This window comes from Oryzias melastigma, linkage group LG8 (genome assembly GCF_002922805.2).
Source record: "Oryzias melastigma strain HK-1 linkage group LG8, ASM292280v2, whole genome shotgun sequence".
Classification (NCBI taxonomy): domain Eukaryota; kingdom Metazoa; phylum Chordata; class Actinopteri; order Beloniformes; family Adrianichthyidae; genus Oryzias; species Oryzias melastigma.
Window position 1 is genome coordinate 15,136,314 of NC_050519.1, and position 10,431 is coordinate 15,146,744.

A 10,431-nucleotide genomic window follows, 5' to 3' on the forward strand; every position below is an offset into this window, starting at 1 on the left:
CTCAAAGTAGCTGTCATAGTGATATTCCATATTCTGATTATGAAATTCTAAGTTTCTTTACATCAATGAGAGTAAACAAGTTTAATGTGAAAATTTTGACATTTTTCTACTTTATACCCAAATATCCCTTGAGAAATGTCTTTCCTGTCTCAGTCACATAAAATTAGATCTCCATGGTAACAGTTGGAGCAAACTTCCTCTTGTATATCTCACAGTTAACTCTGCATCCAACAGTGTGGACTGACAACAGATAGGCCTGATGCAATTATTGCATTGCTGTTACTGTTGTGTTGAAATATTGAGCAGAAAAAGTCCTAACTGTGATATGAAGAACACCGAGTGTTTATTGGTCCATCTGCCCAAGATACTTGATCACTTCTTTACGCTCTTCTCTGGGAAAAACTTACTTCCTCCAATGAAAATGATTACTTTTGTTTGCGCAAAAACCACCAAAGTTTTTAAACAACTCAAATACAGTTAATTGTTCCAAACATGAAGATCTACCCACCTCCCTGATTTCAGTTCGCCTTACAAATAATTGGTGATGCCCAATGAGAAATCAATGATGGACATGGAGGTCTGGACGGTTCAATCAGTTATTAGCTCTCTAATCTTGTTATTTTTCCAGCCTAAATTGTTTTTCCCAATTTAAGCTGTACTGCTCTGCATTATCATGGTTATGCATTCAGTGCGTTTAATGACCTTGCTCTGGATCAGTGGAGGAAAGTGGTATATTCCAAACACCATGCAAAGTCAAACAAAACATAATTTCAGAGAGAAAGTGCTGCTCTTGACCTCTTTACTTGTCTCTCTGGGAAAAGAGAATAATGGCTTAAGAAAGTCACTGTACTCCATGAGCACCTGGCAGTACAAATGAACCAGCTGCTAAGATATGGGACTCTCCTTGTATGACTAACGGAAGGGTGGACAGGACAATCTTGATCCAGAAGGATCCCCAAAAGGGTGCAGTCTCATCCAACTACTGGCCAATAACCTGTCCCTCCTCAACATGGAAGCTTGTGTCAGACATCATTCAACCAAAATAAATCTGCTCATGGATCCATTCATGATCAACACACAAAAGGGCAATGGTAGAGATTCCAAAGGAGCCAAACACCAACTCCTGGTTGACAGAACAGTAAAATAAGACTGCAGGTCATGACACACAAACCTGTGCACAGCCTGGATTGATTACAACTACAGTTCTGTATAGGTCTCAGCCAGATAATCAACAAGGCTGGCTTGGGGCAACCATCTCCGGAATGGGGCAACCATCAGTCACCTCCTCTATGGATGACATCAAGCTATAAGCTAAGAGTAAGATCAGCCAATAAGGAAAGCCGCAACAGTCAAATACCTCCAACGAGGAAAGTGAGTCCCAAGAAGCCAGCTCAATGGCAAGAACAAGACCCGGGCAATAAACTGCAATGCAATGCCAGTAATCAGACACCTTTCAGGAATTATAAGATGGCCAAAGGAAAAGATGCAGACCATGAATGACACAAGAGCTACTCATCATACATTGAGGGTTCATTCCCAATTCCAGTTCCCTGAGACTGTAAACTAGCTGCAAGGAAGGGGGCTGATGACTAGTGAGCGTGAAAGCCACTATCCAAGATGAAACATCCAAGATGTATGAATATGTCAAGCTCAACGCCTCAACTGACAGTGTGCTCGGTGAATGTCTCAGACAATGGAAAGCAGAGGATGCAATGCTGGAGGACAGTTCCTCATGGGAGGACAATCCCCTTCATGGATGAAACACCTAACCATAACTGAAGTGGTTAATATCAAGAAGTCCTACCAATGACTGGAAAGGGCTGGCATAATCCTGGCAGCACAGGAACAAGCCCTGAGCACCAGAGAAATAGAGACTCAGATCTACCACACCAGACAAGACCCAAGGTGTAGGCTGTGCAAAGAGGCGCCGGAAACAATCCAGCACATAACTGCTGGGTGTTAGATGCTGGCAGGAGAGGAATGCTTGGAACACCACAACTGTCATGGAACAACCTGCAGCTACCCTCTCCAGTCACCAGAGAGAGCGCTTGTGGTGCACCCAAAAATGTGCATCCACATTTGGTATTTTATTTTGAAAGCCATTCATTTTCATTAATTAAAATATAATTTAATTTATTTTATACAATGATTAAATGTAGCCTGTGAAAAAAAGGGGAAAAAAAAAAGAATTAGGTTATGAGTCTGGAAAGCGGAACCTTCGACACTCTTGCAGCGCCTCCAGGTGGCTGAAGACGGGACAACTTCCTGTTTCCGTCAGAAGTGCTTCGGAGAATGAAGAGAGTGCTCGTGTCGTTCCTGCTCTGAGACTCCTTTTCCTTTTTCCAGGTTAGTATCCGGGTTAAAACGGCAACAGGTGAAAGCCATAAGCTTTGGTTTGATTTCTAGTCGATTACCAGTATTATTTGTTTTATAATTTTTAATTTAAATCGAGAATCTTTAACTCTTTTTTGGCGAGAACTGGCGGGAAAAGCCGAGCGGGAAGTTGCCGTGATCTCGCGAGATTTCATTCATGTACAACGGGATTTGGGCATACTCATGTGAAAATGAACCAGTGTTGTTATGGCGGCCGTGTAGAACGGTTGCATTGTGGATCTGCGTGTATTTTAGTGATTTATACAACTCCTGACCTAACTTAAACATGTTTAAAAGTATAATTAAGATAAATAGTTCTTGTAGCAGTTTTAAAAGTGGTATTGAATTATAAAGTAAATGTTATTTTGTTTGTTAATTAAAAAGTTGATTTCTAAATGTGCAGTGTCCAGCATTTATAAGCTAGAATAGCTAAATATTAGTGGAAAGTGTTATTTATTTTGTTTACATTACAATTATCAAAGCCAGGGTGAATTAAACATATGTAAATATTGAATGTTTCTTTTGAAAATTAAAATGTAATGTATTAGAAAGGAAAATAGAACATGGAATTTGAATCATTATTTATTTGACACACTATCAGATATTTGTTTAGACTTTTATGGTTAAATTGTATATTGGACAATTGGATGCACTGAATGGAAATTTTGATTTTGTTTAAATGATTAAACAGAAGTGCTTCGGAGAATGAAGAGAGTGCTCGTGTCATTCCTGCTCTGAGACTCCTTTTCCTTTTTCCAGACACAACATTCTTTTTGTTATTGTGGTCGCCGTACTCGGGACCCGTAACAAACTGTGGGGGCTCGTCTGGGATCTCTCCTCTTCAGTCGTCGAGGAGCAGATCCAGTGATAACTGAACCAAGAGACTTCCGAGACCAGACCAACATTCAAGTCAAGTCAGTCAGTCGGTGAGTGTCCAAGGAGGAAGATCAGTGAGCAAAGGATCTCCACCTCAACAGGGAACTGCACTGCTGAAAGAAAGTAAAAAACCTACATAATTCAGTGAAAGCATAACGGATCACACCATACAAGAATACAAAACCCTACAGTAACAACATGTCAACAGTACGCAAAGAATTAGCTTGGGACATTAGAAGACGCTTGTTCAAACTCTCTGCCACAAATCTCTTTGAACTGGCAAAGAGCATCACTTCAGAGAATAGTGACTCCATACAATTCAGTCAGCATGACAAGGAAAGTTGCATGGACTATATCACTATGGGGTTAAATTAGCGCCAAAAGGAAACGTATTCATAAATAATATTTTGTATTCACAAAAAGAAATTCATATTCATAAATACATATTTTGTATTCACAAAAAGAAATTCATATTCATAAATACAAAGTTGTGCAAAAATTTATATTTTGTGCCAAACTTACTTTAAAAATACGAATACAACATTTATTTTTACGTTTAACATGTCTCTTGAGAATACGAATTTTCCTCGTTTTGAATACGACTTCTCTCTGTCTTGGATACGGATTTCTCCTGTTACCTAACTGTCAAAACTACGTCACGGGGTCACAGGCTTATGCATCGAGTGCCGGAACATCGAGCCGCCGAGCCGGCAAACGACGCATGCACATTGCAGTTTAGCACTCATGGGCTGTCCAATAACTTTATTGAACAAACAAAACAACAAAAGCTGTTTTAACTTTGCTAGCTAGTTTCCTGTAGCCTGGCCACCGTAAGTTGAACGTGCTGTGAATCATTTAACTCGAAATGGTTCTGAGTTTTTTTTTAATTATTTAACTTTTACTTTTGGAGGAGTTTGAGCAGATTCATCGCCGCCACCGGCACTTGTTGGTATTTTTCCGGCGGAGACAAAACGATCTGCAGGTACGTACAAACGCTTAAAAAAACATCTACGAGCTCTTTTACATATTAGCTTTAGCTAGTTTAATTGAAATATTTATTTAGCAACACTATTACAGGTTGTAAAATATACAAATACTGAATTTGTGGGTTTGTGGATTATTCAAGTTATGTTTATTTCGCAAGTTATTGCAGTAAATGTAACTTAGCATAAGTACCTACACATTTCTGAGAATAAAAACATGTACCAAATAACTACAATGGGTTCTTATTTTATTAATCATACTACAATAGCGTTAAATGTTAATGTTATCTTCAGACTTTTATTGCAGAAATTAATTAAATGCTTTTTTATTTGAAAATTTGATTTGAAATCAGTAAAAGTAGTATTTAATTATTCTCAATCATGAGAACATTGTTTTCATGTTCACATACATGTAATGATGTTTTATAGTTTAATAAATAAAATACTTAAAACCACATATTTTTAAATATAAATATATTTCTTGTGTATTTCTTTTTAACTAGACTAGACCCTGTAATGCAGAATCAACCAGTCTCCCAATCCTGGAGCTGTTTGTCCAACAGTGAAGACCCAAGACCAGACTTCAGAATGAACAGGAACTCTCCTGCGGTCTTCCTGAACCTCCTTGATCAGGATCGGGGACATCGGCATCCTCCTGCAGGTGCTGGAGGTGCATCACACTTCTGTACCTCATGTAAGTGAACACACTGCAGTTTTTCAATACTTCCTGCTCTGAGACTCCTTTTCCTTTTTCCAGACACAACATCCTTTTTGTTATTGTGGTCGCCGTACTCGGGACCCGTAACACGCTCACCAGAGTTTTGACCTCACCACCTTCCTTCACCTGGACTCATCATCGTCAGCTGTTTCCCATCATCTCATCACCTCCTCAGCATATAGTCTGGCTCCACACTGTCACTCACTGCAAAGTATTGTTTGTGCCACCCTGCCTGCAACACTGAGCGTTTATTCCTGGACCTGACCTTCTGCATCTGACCCTGCTAACTCTGATTGCATGCCGCCTGTAGACTCTGACTACTCTTCTCTCTCTTCTCGGATGATCCCATGCCCGTGTATGACCTCTGCCTGTCTGACCCTGCTTAGTTTTGTGGACTTTTAGTGGATAATAAACCTGCTGCACTTTGAACCAGCTGTCTGCATGTTTGTGACAACAACCAAGTAGCTGGAATAATATACATAAACATGTGTACAGAATATGGACTGGAAAACCCAAAGTCAAAATGGGAAACACCTCCGAGAGTGGTAGAGAAGGAGAGAGCAAAGATCCTGTGGGACTTCCAGATACAGAGTGACAGGAAGGTAATGGTGAACCAAGCAGTACCAAGTAATGGCAACATCAAGAAGAAAGAACATGAGAAACTGAAGAAATACCAGGGATTCAGAGAGGAACTGGAGAAAGCCTAGAAGGTGAAGGTGACATTGGTGCCCGTGGTAATTGGAGCACTCGGGGCTGTAACCTAAAAATTGGAGGAGTGGCTACAGCAGATCCCTGGAAAGACCTCAGACATCTCAGTCCACAGAATCACAGCGCTAGATACTGCGGAGGACCCTCAAGCTGCCAGGCCTCTGGTAGAGGACCCGAGCATGTAACTGCCACGAACACAAGAAACACCATAGGGGAATTAAAATAGTGGTGTGTCCTCTCCTCTAAATGAAATGTTTCGTTTAAATACAAAACAACAAAGAGGGATGAAACTAGTCTGAGACACCATCATAAAAACACTGAAAATGTAAAAAAAAATTGGCCTCCTCAGACAGAAGCACCTCATAGACTTAGAGGACATCTTGTCTTTCGTGGAGGAAGAAATGATTGGAAATGGACAGCTGTAGGGATATTGATGGCTTCATCAATGGACACTGCAGTGATCCTGCAAGCCACCGATCAATGAATGAAACAGTAATAAACCTTAAATCAAACAAAGGAGATTCCAAACATTTGTAACATTATTGATAAACATTCAGCTTACCTGTTTAAATCCAAGACAGTTTGATCAAACTGAGTTTAGACAGTCTGCTCTGCTGCTGCATATTGCTTGCTGACTGTGTGCTCACTTCTACTTTATTCTCGTAAATTACTTTAAATCTTGTAAAATTAAGAGAAGAAAGTGATAAATTTGCAAGATTAAAAATAGTAAATTTATGACTTTAAATCTCTAAATATTACTTTTATTTTCTGATGAATTAAAAACACAGACATGCTTGAAGGTGTTACCAATAAAGAGGTTTCTGTAAGGTGTTAAACCACATCCACTTCTTTAGACAACGTTTCTCAATTGTTCCCCCATGTAATCTTTTTAACTCTTATCTGAGGTAACAAAATATGAATTTCTGATACGTTATCAATTCCTCTTTATTCAAGAAGAGATAGAAGATTGGATAGTAAGGAGACACCTACAGCCATTTACCTCTCTGGTGACTGACTCCAGCTCTTCCTCAGTCTTTCCTAAAATGTCAAATCAGCGCAGCATCATTCAGGCTTCTGCACCTGGGTTTTGTTGTGTCATTGGGTTCTTCAGAACCACTACAGTTCGGGTTTTTAATGACAGTTTTCCTCAAATGGTTACCCCGTGTGATGTGGCAAAAATGTTATGGCCATTGAAATCAGTTTGGTAAGGGATAGTGCCAGGGGTGAAAGTAAGCCAGAGCGGTCCAGGACGACAATCCAGTAAATTTTTTTTTACTTTATAATGTGTTACAGGAAGTGGACTATTTTATGCGGGTTGATTTATTGTCATGGTAACGGCTAATGATTATGCACTGACTTCACTCTGCTGTAGCTGCCTTATAAAGACTAACCAGTTAGTAGTATATGCCAAAAATCATGTTAAGTACCACTGCGACAAGCTGGAAACCTCTGTCCTGACAATCTAGCAAATATCTTCCAAAGAAATTGACATCCAAGCTTTTTTCAAACCATTTTTGTTCAATACTCTATAGTCTTTTCAAATTTAGGGCATTTTTTTTTTTTGAAAACCTTTTTTGGACACCTTTGGAAGCCAAAGTTGGATATAGGCCCACTGAACTTTTTTTTCAAACAGATCTTCAGCAGTAAAATCAAATCAAACAATGGCAAAGAAGTTTGAAGAAGACATGTAGGGATGTGAAGAAATCCCTCAACTTCATGTCAGCGGAATTAAGTTTGTTGGTGAGGAAACAAGATTTGATGGCTTTAACGGAGGAAGTACGGCAACTGAAGATGGCGATCCAAGAAAGGGACAAGACAATAGAAAACCTACAGAAAAGAGTGGATGACCTGGAACAATACACAAGAATGGATGACGTTGTGATTACTGGCTTGGTGACAACTCATCGAACTTATGCAAGAACTGCAGCAAATGACAAGGATGGAGACAGGAGAACTACAATCATTGGAGCAGCAGGTCATTAACTTCTTCAGCAGTAAAGATATTATGGTGGACAGCAGAAATATAGCAGCTTGTCACACTATTCCTCAGAACCAAAACAACATGCCAAAGATAATTGTGAAGTTTTCTAACCGTAAATTCAAAGCTGAACTGTTAATGCAAACAAAAAAATTAAGAGGCTCAGGGGTTTATGTCAATGAATACCTCACAAGGAAGAATGCTGAGATTGCACGCCAAGCAAGAATACTGAAAAAAACAAAAACGGATACAAGACACATGGACAAGGAACTGCAAAGTGATGATTAAACAAAATGGAACACCAAAACAAGCCCAAAAAGTAAATATAAGGGATATGTCTGACCTGGATCAATACAAGTAAGGTAAAATGCAATTATTTACATGTTCTTGTGTTCCTAGTACAGTTTCAGCTTCATTAAATAAATACAAATCAAATAGTGGATCACAATAACCTTAAGTCATTTACACCTCAAGAATATAAGCAACATGACCAAGAATATGACATTGACCCTGATAAATACCTCTACGAGAATATGAACTTGGACTGTAGGTATTACTCGGAAGAGGATATGTAAAGAGGACAGGTTCCCTTTCGATTTTGAATCTGGAGGTGTGTGGAGACAGAGGACCCGGGACAACAGTTTTAAGGAGGGGTGTAAAAAGGCAGTTTATTAAGTCCAGCAAGGGGAGCCGTCTTCAGTCTGTTGGAGCCAGGAGCCTCTGTCAAGCAAAGATAAAAACTACTGAGTTTGGAATCTAAAAGCACCAGGCTTAAATAAAACCCCTACAAACTAGATAAAAAAAATAAATAAGAGCATGCAATAAAAACAGCACTGGTGCTAGTGATAAAAACAACTCAGGTAACTAAAAGACAGTTGATAGAGGGGTACTTAGCTCGAAGAGGGGTGTATCGTAACCACACCCCTCTGCAATTCCAGCGTCGCTTCCCCCTCTGACCACTGCCTGACTCCTGGCTCTACTCCTCCGGCCGCCGACCTCGGCGCTGGCTGTCCCGCCGTGCTCCTCCCGGCAAACGACCTCAGGCGCTGGCTGTCCCGCCGCGCTCCTCCCGGCCGCCGACCTCGGCGCTGGCTGCTCCGCCGCGCTCCTCCCGGGCGCCGACCTCGGCGCTGGCTGCCTCAGCGCACTGCACCCGTTTCCCAGGCCCGGGGGGGTGGCGGCGTCCCCACAGCACCTTGGGCCCTGCCTTCTCCCCCTTCTCTCCTGCCTGTCTTCTGTCTGTCTGTCTTCACCTCTGGTGCTGTCTGGTTCTTTTAAAAAGGGTCTCTGATTAGGCACACCTGCCTTCAATCCTGTTCCAATTTGGTGGTGCGTTCAAGAGCCCTTGGAATTTAAAAACTGCCAAAAATAAAAACATCTTTTCACCCCGTTACAGATATCAAGGAACTGACTGAAGAGTTTTCTATTATTTACTTTAATAGTAGAAGTCTCTACAGGAACTTCAGTAAAATAAAAGAGTACCTGCAACCAATTCAGCTTACATTCTGTGTAATAGCAATCTCAGAAACGTGGCTCTGTTATGATAAAGAGTTTTATGATGGTTTGGATGGATATGATTTATACAAACAAAACAGAGGGGATAAGAGAGGGGGAGGTGTTGCTTTGTTTGTAAAAAAGGGGCATAAACTTTGCAATAGTGGAAGAAATTACTACAGCTATTGACAATTTGATGGAGTGTGTCACTATTGAAATAGCATATGAATATTAAAAAAAAACTCTAATAAGTCGTATTTATAGAACCCTTGGATCATGTCTTACCAGCTTTAATAGAAAGATATCTGACTTGTATGCTAAAGTTGTCATGGCTACAGAACACGTAGCGACCCAGACGCTGGAACCCGGAAGAAACACAGCAGAGATCTAGCGTGGTAGATAAAGAGTTTAATAGAGAGGCAAGGGTGTAGGATCCTGGACAGGGCTCCGAGCAGGAAGTAGAGGCTGGAGGCGTAACTGGCAATCTTGTCCTCCGAGAGGGAGATGGCCGTCTTGGACGCAGGAACGTGGAACAGAGGCAGAGGCTCGTGGTGTGACCGTGGAGAGGAGACCCAACTGGAGATCCGGGCAGAGGGAGAACAATGCAACCACTCGTGGGATGAGATTCCTGAGGGTGAGTAGGAGAGGAATTAGACAAAGTCCTGACAAAACGTGGCAAGATTGTGACAAAAGCGAGACGACCAACTAAGCACCATCAGGGGTAACGGACTGGCGAGGAATGATGATCCTGGAGCTCCTTAAATGGCGGACGGGGTGATGAGGTGAGTGGAAGCAGCTGGGGAGATCTGCAGCCCGGTGGAGAGGGGGAGGAGACTGACAGAGGCACCATGACAAAAGTAACTGATAAGAATGTGTTTGTTTGTGGGGACTTTAATATAGATTTGTTGAAGTCATGTGATAACACTAAATCCATGGAGTTTATAAATAATATGTTTAGTTTGAGTCTGTTTTCTTCAATAACTAAACCAAGTAGAATAACAAACAAAAGCACCACCTTGATAGATAATATTTTTGTTAATTTAACATACAAAAAAGTGAAAAGTGTTTTTTTCTTGACCGACATAAGTGATCCTCTACCTGTTTTTGTCATATTGAAATTAAACAACTTAAAGTCAGATCAAATAAGTACCATTAAAACAGTCAGAGTAAGAACACCAGAAGCAATAAATGCTATTAGAGCTCAACTCCTACATCATGACTTGAAAGAGGTTTATGTTGAAGACGTAAATGACTCTTATGATGCTTTTTTGGGGACATTTATTTTTATAATCATCATTGTC

The 10,431-nt window shown here is 40.6% G+C and overlaps 1 long non-coding RNA gene across 1 annotated transcript; it reads left to right on the forward strand.

Moving 5' to 3' along the window:
- Nucleotides 1-3,723: 3,723 nt before the first annotated feature.
- LOC112146384 lies at nucleotides 3,724-5,379 on the forward strand. The gene is made up of 3 exons (XR_002919260.2): nucleotides 3,724-4,231; nucleotides 4,736-4,926; nucleotides 4,990-5,379. It is a non-coding gene; the product is annotated as an uncharacterized LOC112146384 (long non-coding RNA).
- Nucleotides 5,380-10,431: the final 5,052 nt, after the last annotated feature.